General features: G+C 34.9%; 1 protein-coding gene across 1 annotated transcript in view; it reads right to left on the reverse strand.

The window, feature by feature from the left end:
- The window catches only part of LOC118735739 (beta-1,4-glucuronyltransferase 1), a gene marked incomplete in the record, with an annotated part of 305,895 nt that overhangs the window by 11,184 nt on the left and 272,077 nt on the right, over positions 1–22,634 (reverse strand). Inside the window, 1 exon segment of the mRNA XM_036465678.1 lies at positions 11,785–11,853.

Raw genomic sequence — 22,634 nt, forward strand, 5'->3', positions numbered from 1 at the left:
GACAATCGCAAAGATTGTTGATGTGTGTAATTTTTCGTTAAATAAAAGCTTAAATTGATTAATTGCCATCAATGATGGTAGATGTTTTCTTAAAATATTAATTTCACTTCAATTAGTAATATTTTATTCCGCATAAATCGCGGTTATCAAAAATTTGCTGTAGCCAAAAAGATTTAATTTCACACAGCAGTTTGGCAAAACTGTCTCACCACAGTAAAAATATTATTCACCAGCTTTCCCCCACAGAATTGTGTTACCGGTTCATACACGCCCTCTGGCCCAAAAAAATGTTTTGTACAAACGTGGCAGCACTTTCGTTATCACAAAGGACATAGAATATTGGGGAGCCACAAACATAGCCAGCATCAATATTTTTTATGATCTTTGGTAATGTTTTATTTTGCCAAACTGGTACTCTCCCCTTTCGATTATTTAATGTTTATTATTTTTATACGAGAGTGTAGCTCGTTATACAATAAAAACCATGTATATAAATAAATTTTTGTACAAAAATTAGCAACACTCGACAAAGTTCCGCCAAATTTTGAACTTTTTAATTAGATTTCTTCGAAACATTCTTAGTATGCGGTTTTGTAGCCCCTTCAATTTAAGTAAAACGAAGTGGAACATTTTTTGTGGAAGGTGTTGCGCATTTTTTCCATACAAAAAAATTTTTCAACATACTTTGTACGGAAGTAAATGCGCAAATAAAAAATTTCCAAAAATCAACGGTAAGTCCAAGCTACTTCGAACTAGCACTTTGTTACGCTAAAATTTAATGTTCTACAAGACTGCACGCTTAAAAAATTCTAAAAATCTTATTAAAAAATAGTTTTTTTTTTAATATTTTCATTGAGGTTTGTACCTGCTGAAGTCTAGAAAAAAAGAAGTCTGATGAGGAGATGTGGTGATCTCCGAAATAGCTGCTATAACTTCTACCGCATAGACTTTGTTGCTTTTTCAATTTTTCCTAATGAACAATTGTGGTACAAAGCTCAATAAAAATATTAAAAATAAAATGTTAACAAGCCACAATAACATTGATACAATTTTTTTAATTAACATTTGTTAAAATTCACTGAATTTTTGTAAAAGTTCTACAAAGTTTGATATTTCTATTTAAATGTTTTTTGTTTTAGAAGTAACCTTTATTTTCATAAAATAACAATAAGCATTTTTTAAACAAAGAAAAGTAGCCAACACTTGCTAAAAAGTCTTTTCCCTATTTACATTTTCGCCCCGTACATAAATATTGTGTGTATAAATTTTTGCGATCATTTTTCAAAATTTTTCTCCTTGTTATGTCTTTTTATTCTAAAAACAAAATTGTACGTTTGGGTTCGATGCTTGAGAAATTTCCCGATTTTTGTCGACAGAAATCTAGTTACCGTAGCTATGGCTGAAGAGGAGTACAGTGTGTAAAATATAACGATGAATATTTTACTTTCCTTACAGGAAGAGTAATGAAATCAGTCTGGCTGGTCAGACTCGACAAAACACTAACAGGGAAGGCTTATAGACGAAATTACCTATAAAAAATCGTATTGTTAGTTTTGATGTTTATTTTAAATTCAGTAAAAAATAATTATTTGTTTTTTGCAAGAAATCAGTTTTAACTGGAAATCTTAAAAATAGACTGGTTTGTAAGAGCAACACATTTTCAACACGTGCTAAATTTTTGCGAGAATTCGATATAACAAAAGAAATATAAAATATACTAAACGAATAACCAAGCCACCGCAACCCAAATCAAAGCAGAACGAACAGTAACAATAAAGAATACTGATAATGTGTAAAATATTCTAAAGAATTATGGGGAGTTTGTGCCGAATATGAAACCGGCTGCAAAATAAACAAATATAAAATTACAAAACACTTTGAGATCATTGCCATCAATTAGTCATATTTAAGAAGAAGAATATGACAATCATTGGAGAAGCATCTAAGAGAAAAAAATTCAGAGAAAAAATTTGCAAAGTTCAGTATGGGGGAAAGAATGACAATAAAATATCTGCAAAATAATAAGCGTTTTTTTTTTTTTAAGTAAACAAATTTTAAGAGGAAAAGATTAAGCCATAATGAAATCGTTTGCGGTAAAATTCAACCAAGCCAGTATTCATAAGCACTTTAAAAAAAGCTGCTGGCATAAGCAGCATCCCGACAACAGCGGCAGTAAATACAATAACAGTGACAATAACAGAAAAGAAATGGCCGAGGAACTCAATAAGAAAATATATTTTTTTTTATGTAGTAGCATAAAACGGTATTATTGCAATAACTTTCAGTAAATAAAAAGTATATATTTATTTAACTGCAATATCGTGTATGTCTTAGTAAAAAAGGTTGTGAATGTTTTGCTATTGTTTCGGCAAAATTGACTTGTGTAAACCCCAAGAACTGCTCAAGAAAAATTTACTACAAAAGCGTGCAATTGCTGGCTTATGCCGATGACATCGACATCATCGGTAACAAAAACCGCGATGTCTGTTTTGCCTTTTCCAAGTTGGATAAGGAAGGCAAGCGAATTGGTCTGGTGGTAAACGAGAACAATACGAAGTATCTCCTGTCATCAAACAAACAGCCAGCACATTCGCACCTTGGCACCCACGTCACTGTTGACAGTTACAATTTCGAGAAAGTAGAGAATTTCCTTTATTCGGGAACCAGCATTAACACCGATAATAATGTCAGCATGGAAATCCAACGCAGAATCACTGTTGCCAACAATAACTAATTTGGACTGAGTAGGCAATTCCGGAGTAAAGTCCTCTCTCGACGTACCATGCCCGAGCTGGTATATGGCGCAGAAGCATGGACAATGACAACATCCGATGAGGCGGCTCTTGAAATGTTTGAGAGAAAGATTTTGCGGAAGATTTACGGGCCTTTACGCGTTGGCGACGGCGAGTACCGCAGATGATGGAACGATGAGCTGTATGAGCTTTACAACGACATGGACATAGTGCAGCGAATTAAAATTTCGTTCGAATGGACACCGACGCTCAAGCGCTGAAAGTATGCAACTCGGAACCCGCTGGTGGTAGCAGAGGAAGAGGGAGGCCCCACTGCTATGAAAATACCAGGTGGAAAAGGACTTGGCTTTGCCTAGAAAATGCTCGTCACTAACATGATTTTTAATGATTACTATTCATATTTGTTTGGAAAGTATTCATTGCATATCCGCCTGCTTCTTCTTTTTCCGGAAAACTAAATTTAACTGATATCAAGGCGCTATAAAAGCGATTTATATCGGGACTAGTAAAGCACTATTGTCTTAGTATTCCGTATACTTCCTTCAACGAGAGCTTCGAAGAAGAATTAGGTTAAGTACCAAAGTTCATTTTCGATTCGATTAAGTGAATACCATTTTTTGATATTAATCACTCAATTTCTTTCACATGTTCAGAAACTTTAAGATTTTTTGTATACACATACATATACATACTTTGCATTGGCTAGGTAATCCATGCTTTTATGTCTTTTTTCAGTTCCAACAAGCAAAATAGCAAATTGGCACCCTTCTTGTGTTTTATGGTTCACAAACGAAAATGAGAGCATTTAATGTCCCTCTTTCATGTTTATTTTACAAGTGGGACATTGCTTGAGTGCACTGTATTTTCTCATATTCACAAATTTACGATTGTATTGGCTTTATGATAGCGATTGAAGTGACAACATACTCGTCCATACTTATATATGTACATATAAAAACGCATCTGCTTTTGAAATGCACTTATAAAAGGAGTTCTAGTACTCGCATGCACATGTATGTGTAGTATGTGCAACATCTAGCTAGTGCAGTCCATCTTGTGTTGATTATAAAATACAAAAGCATCCATACGGAGGTCTGACAGAAACTAAATTTCGACATCATTTTTATAGCAATAAAAACACCTATAGTTTTAAAGAATGCAAGACGCAAGGGTTTTGATATCAAAAGAGTTTACACCATTCTAGACGCTTCATAAAATAACTCAGTATGACTGTTCTTGAGTAATGGCTAAAGTGAATGGAAGCAGTTATGCGTACACTAGTAAAACTCTCGATCGACTATTTCTATTGGTCATATTGTGCGTGGAGCAAAAGACAGGTGGTGAGTCTGTAAGAGGGCGCTGAATTTCGTCTCGGAAAGAACGAATCAGCAAACTGGGCTATAGCGAGCCATGTTAAACAAAAATTGTTGCATTGAACTGCACAGCATATGCCCGAACTGAATACGTATTAGGTTAGGTTAGGTAAGGTGGCAGCCCCGTATAACCGGAGCTCACTTGGACAATGTAAGATTGCCCTTTGTGATACCACAATTTGGAACAGCCCCCTAAACTTTAACGTTAACAAGCGCCGAGCCGATTATGTATTTGCGAATACGGCTGATCTCAATGCCCCAGAGCTCCTCGGGGCTATTTAGAAAGTGAGACCTAAAGTACTTCAACATTAGCCTCGCAAACGCTGGGCACTTAAGAAGGTAGCGTTGAGGTGATTATACCTCATCCCCTTCCAGGCAACTGCGACATAAGGGGTCCGGTAGAACGTTCAGCCTTACTGCGTGAATACCGATAGGACAGTGACCCCTTAAAACCCCCCACTAGAAGTAAGAACTGTGGCTTAGTGAGTGTGAGGAGTGTCCTCGATCACCCCCGGTTAACCCTCGGCCAAAAGGATCTTGCGATCGCGCATGTCGTGGTATTCGCCCAGCGCTCGCTGAGCTGACATGAGGTCCATCTGTCAAGGGGTGTATCGCAAGTGATCAGTGGCACCCCAGCCGCTCTTTATCCGGTGATAATGTTTCACGAGTTCCTGGCCAGTTCGTCAGCCACGCAGTTCCCCCCCAATGTCGCTGTGATCCGGAACCCAAATAAGCCTAATGCAGAAGTATTCCGACGCGGCCGAATGAGAGAGCAGACATTCCTTAACCAAGTTAGAGCGCACCTCTAATGAACTCAAGGCCTTGATAGCCGATTGGCTATCAGAATATGCGCTTACTTCACTGACTGTTATAACGCTCCTTAGCAGCGAATCCACCGCCTCCTTGATAGCAGCTACTTCCGCCTGGAATACACTGCGGAAGTTCGGGAGCCTGAACTTAGTGCTGATGGAGAGCTCTTGACAGAAGACCCCTCCACCAAACCTGCCGTCCAGTTTCGATCCATCCGTAAAGAAGTTCACTGCATCCCTCCTCCAGATCCCGCCCGGCCCTTGAGGGAAAGTGGGCAGAGAAGAAACTGCTAGGAGCCGTATCGGTGGTGCAGTAATCCGTACGATCTGGGATGAAATCGAAGGCGCCTAGAGTGTCCAGCCCCTAAATTGATCAACCAATCGGTTTCCCTGAGTCTAATAGTCGTTCGCGCCGCGACAATTATGCCTGCAACGTCGACAGGCACTACGTTTAGCATTACGTAAGCATTTTTGTAGACCCGCGCCAATCGTTTTATGAAATCTGGCAGCATAATCTTCGAAAGCGTTATTAATGACTCACGAACAACGTTGAACTGATCAACCACTTCTTGACCTCTTTGTGGCCAATTACGTTGGGTATACTGATAGCATTTGGCTCGACCATTCCAAACAGTGTTTCGTGTAGCCCGTTTGCATACCTGATAATAATGACAGAACTTTGAAGTCACAATTGACGCGCCTTTTATAGGGCAGGGTTTGCAAGGTGACCGGTTTTTAACCGGACAGTCCGGATTTTAGTCTGTTTGTCCGGGTGATAATTAAAGGCCAGTATGCAGCTCTCAAGAAAACGGTGAATAAAAAATTGCCAATATTTCGTATGTGTGCCCAAGGAATTTGGACATCGAATACTTCACCAGCCTGTTGCCTCACTCTTTTCTAAAGAAAAATGGAACTGGCATATATTTCTGTTGCAAGCATGGGTTGCCTTGTGCTCTTTTTTAACAAAACACTTTAAAAGACCGTAGTAGAAAGCGTAGCAAAGTTCTTAAGAATTGCGTACTGCCTCAAGAATATGTTACACAAGAACATTTCTTAGCCATTTCTTGTACGTCATTTTATATGGAGTTTTTGCTTTTCTTGAGAGCTGCATATTGGACTATGGGGGTGTCGAGTTTTTTTCTTATTAGAGAAGCAAAGTCTCCTCAAAAATATGAAAACTTATACGAAGTACTCGTATGTTTCGACGTGACTCGTATTTATGTGAGTGACGCGAATTTTATCGGTGCTATTTGTGCGAAGAGGGCGATGAGAAGGTTAAATTTTTCGGTAGAAAAGAAAACGGCATACGATTTTTTGACTGGTGAACGGTCTTGATACTGAGGTAATAGGCTTACCACAACAAACTACTACATATATACATATGCACATTTTTGCACATTATCTACAGGAGTAATGTGTAATGAATTCAAGCTGATTTTACGGTTTTCACAGAATTTACTAATTAATTTAAACTGGTATCGGCAACTGTATGCGCAAGATGAGTAGTCCGACTAGTTTAATACCAAAGAGCCGAAAATAAATTTCACGCTCAAAGAGCGAATGCCGATAAATTCTAGTTAGACAACGATAATGAAGTACTTTATTTCCACATTTGCTTGTTTTGTGTATTGAAAATGCATAACAAATTCTTTTAATTATTTCTGGCTTTTGGTAATTTTTTGCGTGAAAATACATAGAGAATCATGGTAGCAACAAACGGATTGTGGCCACTTGCAAACTGTTGAAGTGCTGTTGAAAAAATTGCTAAAGAAAAAAGTAGCAAGTTCCTACGTAAAAGTAAGGAAGAGAAAGAGTAGTGAACGCTTTAATGCAAATTTGATTTCAATTTTAGAACTTTTAATTACACCCGACGCGCTGGAGCATAAAGGTTAGTGAGCTTGCGTAGTGAAATCTGAATGACCAAGCAAGCAACTGGGGCTAAATGCGCCAGGGACTGTCTGCGGGTGTAAAGAGAGGATATATGTTTAGCTTAAAAAGTTGGAATTTATATGAATGTTGATTTTGTTTGTATGCGAATAGGAAAATTACTTGAATACGAATTCTCAACAAAAATCTGCTATCGTTTCTAGGGGTAATGTGTGCTAAAGGCTTTACCACCGGTTGTCCTATTACAATTGCACTTTCTTTAAGTGTTCTTGGTAATGTAAGTATGTACATTAGGGTGCGCCTTATTTTTAAACTTTGGCCCCCAAAGCAAGACTCCCCTCGGGTAGGTTCATCTGCTCATAAAAATCTGACGAGATATGAAAATCTATATTTGAGATCAGCGTGCAAAAATTCATTGACTTATAAGTCATTTCTCCTTTTTTATGTAAAATTTAATGAATTAGCGTATGTAAATGTCGGGCTCTTGACGCACGTCTTATCCGTTATTCGAGGTTGAAAATTTTTCGAAGAGCACGTTTTCATGACTAAACGAACGCATCTAAGGGAATTCTGGATCTGCTCTAATGTACATATACTATATGGGCACCTGAGTGGAAGATCGACCTATCTCGGCAGCCAGTTCGAAAACGCCATATCTCAGAAGACTTTTCAAGCACGTCCCACTTGAGAATTTGATTGAAAAACGCCACATTTCAGAATTTTATGAAAAAACACTATATCTCAGAGTTTGGTTGAAGAAAGCCCTATCTCAGATTTTTTTTTCAAATTGAAAATATATTGAAAATGTGCTGAGAGAGGGCATTTTTGAATCGGCAGCTGAGATAGGGTGTTCTTCACTCAAATTCTCCTGGACAGATGCGCTTAGAGTCGGCTCAGCAAGCATTGGGTGAAAACGCCACAATGCGAAGTTGCATAGTCTTTTTGGCCGGTGGTTGACCGCAAAGATCAAAGGGTCTTCTGCTACTGTCTAAGCGCTTGCGCTCGATTCTTTCATGTGAACCCATGCAGTGCGAATTAATATCGTCACGGACCCCTACTGCAGCTGTTTCGAGGACGAGGTGGAATCATTTCAGCATTTTATACTCAGCTGCTTGGATTTAGCTAGACTAAAGTTTAAACACCTCGGCTCGTATTTTGTCAATACCCCCGAGGAACTCTTTAGAGGGAACATACGTTTCTTTGAACAACCTAAGGTCTACGACTGGCCAGAAGGCACCAATCAGTTTATATCGAAAAAATTTGAGAAAAGGTCGCTAACGCTTACGGTTAGGGAACACTATGGTAAGCAAGAATGATAGAATACAAGATTGCGCCGATCAGAGAGGATTTTTGAGAATAACTTTTGTGTGACGTCACACTGGTGCAATTGCGAGAGAGAAATGCCAAAACGTGAGCAAGAATGGAAGAAGAAAAAATGTTGCAAGGAAAACGAAAATAAGTTGCACAAGTGTGACGTCATACAAACAACAATTCTGTCAAATTCACTGAGAGAGGAATAGCGGTACCATGATGGGCGCAACGTTTGTATTCTCTCAATCGTGTATGGTAAGTAATATATAAACACATACATACAAGTACATGAAAGTTACTTTCAGACTTTACCAACATGAGTTGGACAATTTATGCTTCACCTTTTTTCGGAATTTTTGCTCGCAAAACTTATGCCTGAGCCCATTACAAAGTCAAATCAGTAAAATGGATGGTGTATTGTCTGAAGGTAGCAGTATTAACCAAGCTTAAATTGTCTGACTAAACAAAATTGTGAACATTTTTCTTAATAACTAGAAGGTATAACATTTGTGCCATTAAAAAAAAAAAACATTTCTCAGCAGCATCAAACACCCGTATTAAAAAAACAAACACAAATGCACAACCGCAGCGCTAAAAATTATGACTAATGATGTACTCATGGTTTTCTTAACCTTTGCAATTTCAACTGCAGTTTATTTTTCCGCATTTGACTTATAGCGCCATGAGGAGATGGAAACTGGGAAGAAATACTGTGCATATTAAGATTTTCCTTCAACGAATTACCAAATAGAAAACTGAAAACAGCTACTTATAAACATTTCGGTCGAAGTGTTAAGTCGTTTTGCTCTGAAAGTGTTAAGGAAATGAAATCGTTGAACCTCCACTGTTAAAGCGCAATAAAAGCTTGGAAAAGTCAAAAACTAACTGTAAGGGGCTTTGATGGCAGCAGTATGAGGTACTGAAATGCTGCTGTTGCATTGGTTTGGGTATAGGTACACGCCGCGTTGAGTTTTAAATGCTTCGAAAAAGGAAGGAAGCCGATCGACTACATTGCGAGTACATATACTAAATTAAAATAAATTATGTGGCTGCTGAAGCAGAGTGTAAACTGCGTGGATAACATTAAAGATAATTCTGTGTTGATTGGGGTTGCAATTTAAATTGACGGACATTAGCGTATATGATTTCACCATGGACAGAGAGGATAAGCTTATTCCATTAATCTTAAGTTTACTAAGCTTAAACTGCTTTCTCAGGCTTAGACAGGCTCTCGAAGAAGTAGTCCCTCAGAAATTGGCGGCGTTTTCTCCGGAGTGCGGAGAAATCGTTATGCGGGGTTTAGAACCTCGCCGCTATGTGGCTAATGGCCATATATCCCGTTGGTATTCCTGTGAGAAGCATAACTTTTCTTCGCTCATCGAGTCGTGGCCAGACTGAGCGCAATACCAAGCAGGTGTACAGATTATTCCAACGGCTGTTGAGGGCTGCCCTGGTCACTTCCTCAACTTCTGAAGAGAGGAATTGATGGGGAGGTTTAATATTCCTAACCACTTTTCCTAATTCTATATCAGTTTCTTTTCCAGCATACTCGCCCGCTTCCTCATTTCCCGGAGTACCGCTGTGGTAATTATAAGACCGAAATCAATCGTCCCTTTCATTGCCAAGCTTTGACTGTTATTTAAACCCCGATTACGCTTTTTTTTCGGTAGTGCTTGTCAGTGAACTTCCTTTTAATGTCCACCAAAGGGTGCTGTCTATATAAAACTGTTGCAGCTCATAATTCACTTTGCTTTGGTATCCGTAGATGCTGGATTTTGATCTTTAGTCCTCACAAATGCCTAAAGAGCTTTCACTATATCTCACAAAATAAGATTCTTATAGATTATGATGGGAACCCTTTCAAAATTTGGCCTTTGTGATGCTATTGAAAGATTGGGATTGGATAATATATGCGATAAGGTTCCAAAAAGCGGCAAAGAAATCTGTTGCCACCTTTCAAAAAATTTAATTTAAATTATCGGAACAGTTAAATTTAATATTACAATACGGGAATCACCATTACAATTACAATGCGGGAATCAAGGTGTTGACAAAGCTTTATTTATTACCTGTCTGCCAGCTGTTTAAAAAATGGCATTCAATTCGAAGTAACTGAAATCTGTATCAAGATATGGGTCCAAGCGAAAGAGATTTGGGAAGGTAGTAGTTGAAAATATTTCGAAGAGAGTTGCCACCAGTTACCAAAATACGAATTAGGTTAACTTGTTCTACATGTTATATGCAATATTAAACATGGGTGTCAATCGAACTTGTGTTGAGACATCTACAGTTAGAACATTTAGAATTTGTTTATTGAAATATGGGTATCAACCGAACTGGGTGGCAAATGTATTTATTTCTTAACTCTATTTAGGAGGGTGTTTAAAAAATCAAATTCTATTTAATTCGTCAATTAATAGAAATATGTATCACACTGTCAGACGGAAGAGATTTAAAAATATTTAAGTTTAGTTTTTTTTGTACACAAGTTAAGTGAAATATTAAAATGTGTATAAGTGCCCAAAGGAAGAGTTTTAAGAAAACTTTACTTAGGCCTTTTAGCCCAATTAGGGCTTTTGCGTCTCTGATTTTTTTTTTTAATTTTTATGCTATAGAGCTAATTGATTCCTTTTAATTTTTTTGTCCAGCCGTTTTCGAGATATCTATTTTTCTTTTTTAATGTCTATAACTTTGCGAAAAATAGGCTGATTGGGATTATTTCTTGTTTAAAACTTTTCATTTTTAAAACACTTTTGGAATATGAAATCGGAAAAATTTTTAAAAAGCGTATTTAGAAAAAATTTCAAAAATTTTAATATAAAATAACATACCCCTTCTTCTGAATTGGTTCTAAATTGGCTCCAGAAACAAACAAAAAGGAAGCGACTTTCTGAACCTGACCTTGTTTTCGTTTCTTTTCACCGAAGCTGCATCGATCGATCGATACGTACGACTATATGTGCTTTATTTTACTTACATTGAAATTAATGAATAAATGGAAAATTGAATTCTTCAGCTTAACCCATAAACTCTGCTCTCGAAAGAAAACGCGTCTCCGCAGCAAAGATATATTGGCTCTTGTCTCGAAATTCTTTAAAATCCTGATATTTTTTCCCAATTGAGTAGTTTTTCTTTCGAAAGAATAAAAAATAAATAGGTTAAGCATCCTCCTCAATCCAGAGAGTTTTTTTTTTATCGTGGATTTAATTGCTGATTATTAAAAAAATTACTTCATGGAAAGGGTCATCTAAAATCTTCAAAAACAGCAAAAAAATATCTGTGACGTGATTTATGGACGCCCATTTATAACCCCCGCATCGCAGCTTTACCGCAACGCAGGCTCTATCGACTTAAAACCAAATTCAATAACATTTTCTCTTAAGATGCATTCATTCATGAGGTGATTTTTTGACGGGCGATAATCACCTGCAAAAACTTGGCTTGCTGTCTACTTTGGGGCAAGCGGTTTTCGAATCACCATTTATACCAGAGTTTTTTGTTGTGCAATGTTGAATCGCCTCACGTAAATGCAGCCTAACTATCTTCGAAGCAGCCACAAGAGTGAAAAAAGCAATTCGTAATCCGTTAGCTTTTTCATTCAATAACAGCTATGAATTAAAAAATAACTCAAATTAAGTAATAAACACTTACCTCATATGACTTGTACTTTTCATTCCTTTATGGCCCACAGTGACTCGTAGTTGTAATTTTTCACGCACTCTGCAATAAAATGAATATACAATAGAAATTATTAACAATTAGTCAACAAAAAAGTTGGATAGGAAAGCTATATAAAAGTAAAACAAACCCGAAATTTAGGAAGTTTTAACTAAAACATTAAATTTAATTTATGTATACTTTTGATTTTTAGTTTAAAAAAGGAACAAGTTTAGCACAAAATAGTTTCTTTTTATTGAACTTTTGTTAAGATAGCTTATTAAACTTCAATTATGTTTGGTTAGTAGTTAAAATATTAACAAGGAACCCAAAAATTTCGTGCATTTCATAAAATTCTGATTTTGAGAGAAATGATTTTTGTTTAAAGGCTACAAAATTACAATTCAATTAGAAATTCGTTGACAGCCGCCTGTTGACTCAATAATATTATTATAACAATGCCGTGTATTAACGAAAACAATAAAAACGTTGAACAAGACAGACAATAGTAAAAATTATTGAAATGCACTCATATGCGCACTTAAATAAGTACTTTTTCGCGCCTTTTTTTCTTGGCCATGTAAGCTTTTCAACTCTGAGGCATTGGATTGTCCCACTTTTTTGGTATGACCAAAACGGCAAGGAAACAAAAGAGAAACAATATGTAAAAGAAGTACATATATTTAATGCAATAGGGGAACTTTTGTCGGAGCAAGTGTAAGTAGGAGTAATTGAGAAAAGTAAAGTGGAGATTAAAAAAATTCATATATATTCGACAACGCTGTTATTATTGGTGATGCAACATCTGCTTTGGTAAGGTAAATGGGAAGAGATATATATAAATACATAGCAGATGAAGAAAATATTTAACAACAAACTAGTCATAATAATCTGTGTTGAAGAGTCGACACATGTTTTTGAGGGATCACGTGTACCAAATCTCATTAAAGTGTAAAATACCTTGATTATTTTGGATATACATATGTACACAAATATGTCTGTATGTGTATGCAATGAAAAAAAAAATGTCGATAAGGTGTTATAATAACCGTTTGAAGTAAAAGTTTCACTTAAATTTATTCTACGCGAAAATAAGATTATGGCGAAATTATTATAGCGTCTCAGTATATGTATATACATACGTTAGTGCTGTCCAAAAAAGTAAAGTCGAAATTTTAATACTCTCACCCTCTAGGGCTGTTCTATATCAAATAAAATATCACCTATTTTTTATTTGGAAATTAGAAAATCTTTCAAAGCGCTCAAAGTTTTCCATGTATTTTATATGGAAAAAAACTTTTCGTAAAAATGGTATAGAATTTTTGAAAATCTTGAAGGAGACTTCCAATAATAATATCTATTCTTTTTTTTAGCGTTTTTTATTATCAACTATTTTGTAGGACCCCTAAAGACCCCAAAAAATGCTTTGACGAGACCCACAACAAAGAGCTATGTAATATTATTATTATTGGGAGCCCCCTGAAGAGAAACAGAGTTTTCATATCGAAAAATATTCAATTTCAAGAATTCAATACCATTTCCAAGAAAAAAGTTTTATTTTGTATATAAAATATATGGAAAATTTTGAGCGACCTCTAAATATTTTTCGATTAAAAAAAAAACTGTGGTAAAGAACAATCCTAGTGGTGAGAGCATTAAAATTCCGACTTTTCTTTTCAACATGAATTTTTGGACCACCCTAATGTACATACATACAAATGCATGTATACAAACATTTTTATTGGTTTGGCTTTGGGCATATCCAAATTTTTTTTTAATGAAGAATTTACTAATTGTTGACTGAAAAATGGGTTACAAAGTCTTCGTAAGTTTTTCTTTATTAATTATTTATTTTCGGCATTTTTGATGAAAATAACGGTTTCCTAAAATATGTACATATAGTACCGAATATTTTGTTTAACAAATCAAAAATAAATTTTTCAAATAAAATTCAATGAAAGACTTATTAAAATAGCTACCAACTTGTTATTAGATATAAATGTGCACAAAAAAGAAATAACATTTCGCAATTGCTAAGTTGTTGTTAATTTTGTGCCGCTCTGCGCTCTCGCTGTTGGACTTCTGGAGGGATGTCTGTAGAAAATTTAAGTTGGTGAACTTCCAGAGAAGTTTTTCTCTACCACAAATTAACAAAATCTATTCTGTTGCTGCTTCTCTGTTATTAACGTTGATTAATACACTCAAAAAAAAAATTGTGTTTAAATTTGTGCATTTTAGGATAGGTAACCAACCAGTTTCCTCTCTTAATGAATGCAAATTTATTTACCGTATTAATTAAATTCAACACTGCTTGTTTACTTTTACTTATCAAGTATGTGGCGTAGAACAAATTTAAAATTTGTTTGTTGAATTGTAAACATTTATTGTTCACAATTTCACAGTTTGCACTTGAAACTTTTAAAATTTGGTCTAAAAAATTTGTGTTTAAATTTACGCATATGCATAAAGAGAGGCAAGCAATTTCCTCGCCTAATGTGTGCAAATTTACTAACCGTGTAATAAAATTAAACAATAACGGTTTACTTTTACATACCAAATTTGTCGAGTAGTAGTGTAGAGTAAAATTACATAAAAATATGAGCACTTAAAGTTTATTATTAGTAAAAAATGTAACTTCTAAACATTTCACGTATTTATTTTTGTATATATTTTAAACATTCAAAGTCATATCTTGAACATCTTGTGCGTATATTTACACAGATTCTGGTTGATAAATAAACACTTTTCAGGAGTAGTTTTGCAGGCACTTTTTAGAGTGTATTTTACATTAAATTTCGAGAACTGCGGAATATAATTTCTTTTTAGTGCTATATTACATCCTTTCATCATGACAACCAATAACTTTTATGCAAAACACCTTATGAAATATTCTCTGTAGTCTGAGCATGAGGGAGAACCCCTTGAAAAATCCGACCTCGGATGAAAAATCAATCACTCGATAAACCGTTTTTTAGTTTCATTTGACTATGTGTTTTCACTTATTTGACGACAAATGCTATTGAATTAGACATATGTAGTGACACCGGTTTTTAATCTTACGATTCGCTTGTTTTTAAACTTCACTTTTTTATGCTACGCGCTTTAAGTTGCTCAATGTTTACCTTCAAGAATTGAAAATTGACTGAATTACCAAAAAAAAAAAAACAAAAAGTAAATGAAATAACTTCGAGTACCTCTTATAAAGTGTACTTTAAATATTTATGCATGTACATACATATATACACAGGCATAATCAAAGAAATATTTACTTATTAATCAGTCACATAACAAAAGACTTGCCAACGGACTGTAGTGGGTGGGTATTAAATAAACAAAAATTAAGCAGCTATTGTTGGCAGGTAGTATATGCTGAAATTCGTAGTCACCAAGAGAAGCAGGAAATTCAAGTGCACATAAATACATATGTACTATATATTCGCGTTTGAAATTAAAAAAAACACCCGAATTTTAAATAAACAAATGACACATACTGACACTTATAAATCCGTTAGGTGTGCATGTTTGTACATTTTAACTTACATAATCTCAATTGTACGTGTCATTCACAATTTTTGCTAGCTAAATATGTATGCTCATTGCTAATCTCGAAAAAGTGTGGTTAATTTGCGCACGCGCAGCTTTAATTTAGCGGAAGTATGTAAGTAAGTATATTAGATATTTTATCGAACATATACATATGTATGTAAGTTTCCTGGATGTTACAGTTTTTATACCGGAAAGGTGCTATACGTGTTAAAAATACGAGTATGTTTTAATGGAAAACTTAAACGATAAGTAAACAAAAAAAAACTGTCTTCTCGTTGTCTTGCAAAATATTTCGCTGGCTTAGAGTGTGAAGCTTCTAATTCTGTTATTTTCTAAAAAAAAAAATCACAATTTGACGCAGAAAGGAACAATGTTATATATGCAGCGTTTCCAAAGAGGCCGAAGTACTTGCTTTATTTATTTTGACGCGCAAATATTCTATGCCCAAAATAGTCACAGAAAATTTTATAAGTTCCAAACAATAAAAAAAAGTGCATCAACTTTGTCGAGTTCGATTGCTATGTGAAAAACTGGACTTGGCAAATTTTCACTCTAAGCTAGCGATTTGCTGAGTATGAAGTATAAATGTGTTTCTCACTGACACAAACACAAATCTCTCAAGCAAAGAGTGCTTCTCACCGTGCCAAATCTCTGTGTACGATCTTTTGTGTTTTCTGCTGTGGGTTATTTATCAACTAAATAAAGTTTTTCTTCCGCAAAGACACTTTGGCAGAGACTTTTATTTTTAAGTGGCTTCGCTTTTTGGTTATTGAAAGACAGAAAAATATAAGTGGAAGAAAAGCGTTAGCCATATCTGAAAGTAAATAAGATATTTTTTATATGGCATTTTATTTTAAAATTTAGAGTATTAAATTATTGGCATAGATGCTATTATATTCAAGTACATTTTGAGTTAGTTTGAGCTAAAAGAAAATAGCAAATTTTATATGTTTCTACGCACTTCTACGGTACCCTGCGTACACGTTTGTGGGTAACCGCGCTCGAACACTTATTTTTTCTTTCCTAGGGATAAGTGTCCGAGAAAACAGCAACGGAAATTATATGCAAATAACTCTTTCCCACTGAGTGAGAGCACACATTAAAAATAAATCACCTTCTCTCTGTTGTGGGCTATTTTTTCTCTTAAATAGTAAGAATTATTTTGGGACACTTTCAAAGTGGAGAGGGTTATTTTCGATCCCTGCTTCAAAACTTACCCATTCTGAATCTCAGTTTACAAATGTACTTTCAACATTTCCACCATCTTCAGCGAATCTTTAATCAACGGTCACTGCCAGTGTTGCCAGAACTTTCTGGGCCAACCGGTTAGATTGGCAAAAAAAACCGGCTAAAAACGGCTAAACTGTTTCAACTAAATTTCACATGTTTTATTTAAATAAATCATAAGTAGAAAGACTAGTTCTTGGGGAGAAGTTGCAAATTCAAGCTGGAAAAGATTTTGGCGGCAAAAATTTGCAATTAGAAAAAAACATATGAATGCGGCACATGGTTGCATTTTTTGTCGACAATAATTTGAATAAACAGGTTCGTCAAATTTAAAAATTTACAAACTTGAGCGATTTATAATAAAAAATTTAAGTAAAGATTTTGAGTACACAGTTTTGTAGCTGGAACTTACGATTGATTTTTGGAATTAATTTTTGTTGTATGTAGGTGTTGCTCATTTTCTTCATATAAAAAATCATCGAATATACTTCGTATGGAAGAAAACTACCGGCGCTGTCAACAAAAAAAAAACTCAAAAATCAACGGAAAGTCATAGATATTTTAAATTTGCACTTTATGGCACTAAATTGAGTGGGCTATAAAACTGCATACTCAAAATTTTTCTAAGAAAACTAATTAAATAGCTCGAAATTTACCAGACGCCATCCTGGATCCACCAAATTAATTTTGCAAATCTTACAGCGGATTCGTAATTACCGATCCCGAAAGCCTACTAGTACGAAATTGCGAATAATTTCTTTAAAGCATCGAATTTCGGCCGCACTTTTGGATTTCGGTCACACTATGTGGCGGAGTAAAAAATTATAGTATCTCTGGTGGTGTGCCAAACGGATCCGTTCTCGAACCAACACTCTGAAACGCCATGTATGACGGCGTCCTGCGCTTGAAGCCAGTGGTAGCGGAAGCCAAACATATGCAAGATTTAAAAACGGATGCAAACTCTGCAATCCTTCGGGTACACGATTGGCTGGCAGAAGCAGGCCTAGAGCTGTCACACCAGAAGACTGAGGCAGTATTGGTCGGTAGTAGGAAGTTGCGAGGAGTGGCCAAAACCAGTGCTTCCGGCAACGAAATAAGCTCGACGGCATCCTTTTCGATACTAGGCTCACATTTAACAGCATTGAAGAGGATATATTTCGCTCGGAAAGCTAGATCCGACTATGCGCTTTAAGAGTGTGAGCCACCTTTCGAACAACGTCAGAGGAGGCAGCGTTAACAATTGCAAATCTCTTTCCTATTGTACATAGCGACAAGAGATATAGTTGCATAGTTGCAACTACGGATAAGCACCTGTAGGAAAAGGTGAGGCGAAATTGTCGCAAGACCGCTTTACAGGAGACATGGAGAGATTGATTTCCATCTTAGCCAAATACTAACCGGTCATGGCTGTTTTAAAGCACACTTCGACAGATTTACGCACGAAGATGACCCGTACTGCACCTTCCGTACAGGACACGTAATACGCTGAACATTGATTTATAGCCTGCCCGGAGTTTGCAGCCCAAAAGGAGTACTTGAGCATAAAGTTGGGGAGGCCACTTAAGGTTGATAGCCTTGTAAATAGACATCATGCTTGAGTCAATAGAAAATTGGACTCATAAAGACGCATAAAGGCTCCGAATTATGACTCCTTAATGACGCATTTATGACTCCAAATATTTGCTGGGGCTTAGCATAGCCTACGTACATACATATTTAATGAGGAACAAATCTAAGGTCGTAACCAATGAGCGCGTTATGGATATTCCCCAATGGACTGCAGTTTAAATGTTTTGTCGTCAGATGAAATTTACAAATCTCGTTGTTACGCTGCGCGAAAAAAGACAACAATGCATCGGATAAGTGATAAAAATTGTATTAAGGCATTAGCAAAACAGTCACGTGTTACTTTTCGCACGCCATTTAGGTTGTTTAAAAATAGTTCAGTGAACTTCAACAAACAATTGTTACTGTTTTTGAACTTAATTACAATGGCACATATTAGCCTGCCATTCAAATAGAATTTGCATAATTATTTTTATTGGTTTACTTTTTTTAACGACTTGTACCTAAATACATTTCTACCAGCCAGCGTTGTTGTAATTGCAAATTTCAGTTCTTAAGCGTGCAACGTTTTCGAGCTTTAATTCAAATACAAATACATACTCGTACATATGTACATACATGCACTCAAATACATACATATGTCTGTACGTGACGACTCATTAAAAAGTAATTAAATACTCACAAAAGGTACATATGCACAGGTAGGTTCATAGCTTTTCGAATTATGCAGTTCACAACAAGCAACCGCATACAGACAGACAGACAGACAGACAGACGTACTCTAACTAAGCGCGTACTTAAAAAATTGACAGTCTGCTAGACACACGCTTTTGTTAGCGTTCAGATTTATATGAATATTTGCAATGGGCGCACAGTGTGCCCTGTAGAACAGGCCAGATGGAAATAAAAATATTTGTGAATATTTTTGGTGTACATTTATGATGCTGATTTCCAATATATACAATCCGTTTTATCATACTGGTTACACAGTGCAACACGATTATACATATTTGATGAAATCAAAAGTAAATGAAAGCTTATAGCTCCCACAACCAAATCCCAAAAGGATTTTTAGCCTTTAAATCTGAATCAGTTTATGAGTAAATATTTAAAGTTGTTGACAGGAAAAATTGTGTAAAATTCGATAAAATAATGGAATTATTCTGGAAATTTATGGTATTCAACTGTTTTTTGGGTCGGGGAATTAATTTTTGATGTTTATTTTTACCTAAAAGCTACGCTGGTGGCGCTGTGGTACAATTTTTTCTATTTTTTATTTTTTATTTTTTTATTTTTTTTTATACAAAAGTAGTATATTTACTTTTTTTTAAGGCTGAACAATCCATTTGTTATGCTTCTTTCATGAAGGTATCATTTTTTTGTAAACGAGCCGAAAAAGAACGGCAAGAAATATGTGATTAGTTTAAGTGTTTCATATATAAAAACCAATGCAAATGAATAATTTTAAATAATTTAAAATATTAATTATGTGAATAAATAAAAAAAAATTTTGCTTAACACTTTACATCAACAATTCACAACAGAGCAGTTTTCCACTTAACAACACTACGCTTCAGGTCGCGTATTTTTTAACCGATCTGGCTGAACTCGGATAAATAGCCGAGTTTGTGTTGTCGCTTTGCATGTATTTCGTTACTTTACCGAGTGTTCTTTTATAGCTCGGTTGCAAAAGAATGCACCTATTGCAAAAGTTATGCTAGAAATGTTACAAAAGGATTTTCTTAATTAAAAAAACAATATTTTCTATTACCAAATGGGCTTTTTATTTATCTTAAATAAATATGGTATGAAAGTAATAAAGGAAAATATTAAGAAAGTTTTTTCTCCGTAAAAATGTTATTTTTCTCATAAAACATTTCACATATGGGCATATCCCGAAAAACTTCCATTTTTGTCGCGCTCGTACCGTTTTTTATTTGCTTGCATCTTTGAACGTAACTGTTTATACTTCCAAAAATTTTGCTTGAATATAGCAGCTTCCCAGTGCCTTGTAACACTTGTGCTATACATACGATCTTTCTGTTACGCTCCTATTTTAAGTTTAGTTACGCGTGCGAAAGTCGAGTCCGTAACCCACGATATGCCTATATGTAAATACTTTTTCTTACGATAATGCAATATAATTTTTAACAAAAATAATGAATTGATCTTTTTTACATTTATAAACAAAATTGATGTTGCTAGGATATATTCAGAACCTAGCCCAGTGACAAGATATGTTACTTTCGGTCCTTGAAAGTTGTCCATGCAGTCAATTGCCCTTATTAGGCTAGAACTTGGAAGCAAAAAGTTGGAATATTAGCTTTTATTGAAAATAAGACAGAGTACAAAAGTCTATGGTATAACTAGCAGACCCGGCGAACTTCGTGCCGCCCAAAATTAAATTTTTTGTATTGAAATATTTTGGTCCAACATTTTAAACAACAGTTCGCGTTCACGATTTTCAGTGACGCATTTTTCTTCTAATATTACGGTTTGGTGGTTGCCAGAAGACATATTTCCATTGCCGTCTTAAATAACCTAGCAAAAGTGTATATGAATACAAAGGTACGTAATAGCCAGAATTTTCTCTAAGAGTATGGGATCGATTTCATATACATATCTCCATACCATCACCATATATCACCATGAACTCTTCCGGAGATATGCAGTGTGAAAAATTTGGTTTGTATGGGAGATGACATGCCGCTTTTTCCAATAGCCCTAATGTTTCTTCATGACCATGGGATTGATTTTATATATTTTGTATATACCAAGTTCCAGTACTCTACCATGAACACTTTCAGAGATATGCAGTGTGGAAATTGATTTGTATGGGAGGTGCCACGCCACTTTTTCCAATAGCCGCAATGTTTCTTCATGACTATGCGATTTATTTTATATATCTTGAATCGACATTTCTTGAGATATTGGACTTTGAGTTGAACAATTTCTTCAATTAAGCTTAACAGTCCATGAAAGTTCCACACAACCTCAATTTCAAACTTTATTGTAGGAAATGGAATTTCCTAAAAATTTGTCATTTGTATTTTTTCTATAGCTCTTATTGTTTTCGAGATATGGGCAAAAAACGAGAATTTCATGAAAAAATTGGGTTTAGTGACCCGTACTACCTCGATGGTGGAAGATAAGATTACACCGGAATGAACACTTTTGTAGAGCATTCAGCTCTGAAGAAAACCCATTATCGACCAAGATTATACCATAAAATGCCTCTGAGCTGTAGACTTTTGAAGAAAAAAACTCAAAGTTTACGTGTATTTTATATGGGAAATCTTTGCACGCCTTGGGCTTGGTTCAAATTTTCAGGTGTTTTCCACAAAATTTCGAGGTAAGAGTGAAAAAAACAATAGTCGCAAAAAAGCAGTCTAATACATATGTATATGTAAAAAAATGCAAAGTTCAGGACATATTTTTTTAAGTAAGTTTGCCCACCTAGATTGTTGAAATATCGCACTGTGGAGCGGCTGGGAACGTGTCGAAAGTCAGCTAGAAGTGAGTGAAGCGAATTGTTGGTTTGCATGAGCTTGGGGATGTTCGTGTGTAATAAACCAGTTTTGCGCGCTGACGGCCACGTGTGGCGCCCTAGGTCACTAACCGGTGGTGAAGCTAAAAATAGAGCAGCTGTGAACTAAAAATAATTAAGTCGCTGAGAAAGAAGTACGTATAAATACATGTACATGTGTGAAATGCGTGAAAATTTGCAAAAACAAACAGGCAAGAGATCAAATTCATAGATTTGGAGTATACAGTGTTCATTTAAGAGCAGAAGGTTAGATCTGTATACCGAATGTTTAGCTAATGATGTGGTTTTGAAATAATAATGATTGGTCTGAAAAATTGTTAATTAATGTTCTTCTTTTCTTATTTGGCTCCACAACCTTTCGCCAGTTTCGAGCAGCGGTTCTTTTTTAATTAAAATTTTTTTTTCCTTTTTAAATTTAGTTTTCTTTTATTTTAAAATTTTGTTGTTTTAGATATATACTTTTTAATTTCATTTAATTTTTAAAAACTTGTTTTATGCATTTTTTCTTATTTAATTAAATTTTTTTTTTGTATCTTAATTTAATTTCCTTTTAGCTTTAAGATGTTATTGTTACAAAAGAATTTTTTTTTCTTTTAATTTTTAGGAACTTATTTTATTTTTTCTCTATTAAATTACTATTTTTTCTTTTTTGGTTAAATTTTTTTTGAACTTTTAGATTTTATTGTTTAAAAGATAAAAATATTTCTTTAAATTAATTAAATATTTAGAAACCGGTTATATATATTTTTTATTTAATTTGTTTCTCTGATAATTTTTGGGATTTTATTTTACACTTTCATTTTTATTTTAATTTTAATTTTCCGTTTTCAATTTAATTTTCTATACATTTTTGGATTTTGTTGTAAAAATAATTTTTTTTATTTAATTTAATATTTAAGTATTTATTTGATTTTGCATTTTTCTTTTTCTAATTTAATTTAAAAGTTTTATTGTTTTA

Source organism: Rhagoletis pomonella, unplaced genomic scaffold, assembly GCF_013731165.1.
Source record: "Rhagoletis pomonella isolate Grant_MI unplaced genomic scaffold, Rhpom_1.0 Rhpom_scaffold_00003, whole genome shotgun sequence".
Classification (NCBI taxonomy): Eukaryota; Metazoa; Arthropoda; class Insecta; order Diptera; family Tephritidae; genus Rhagoletis; species Rhagoletis pomonella.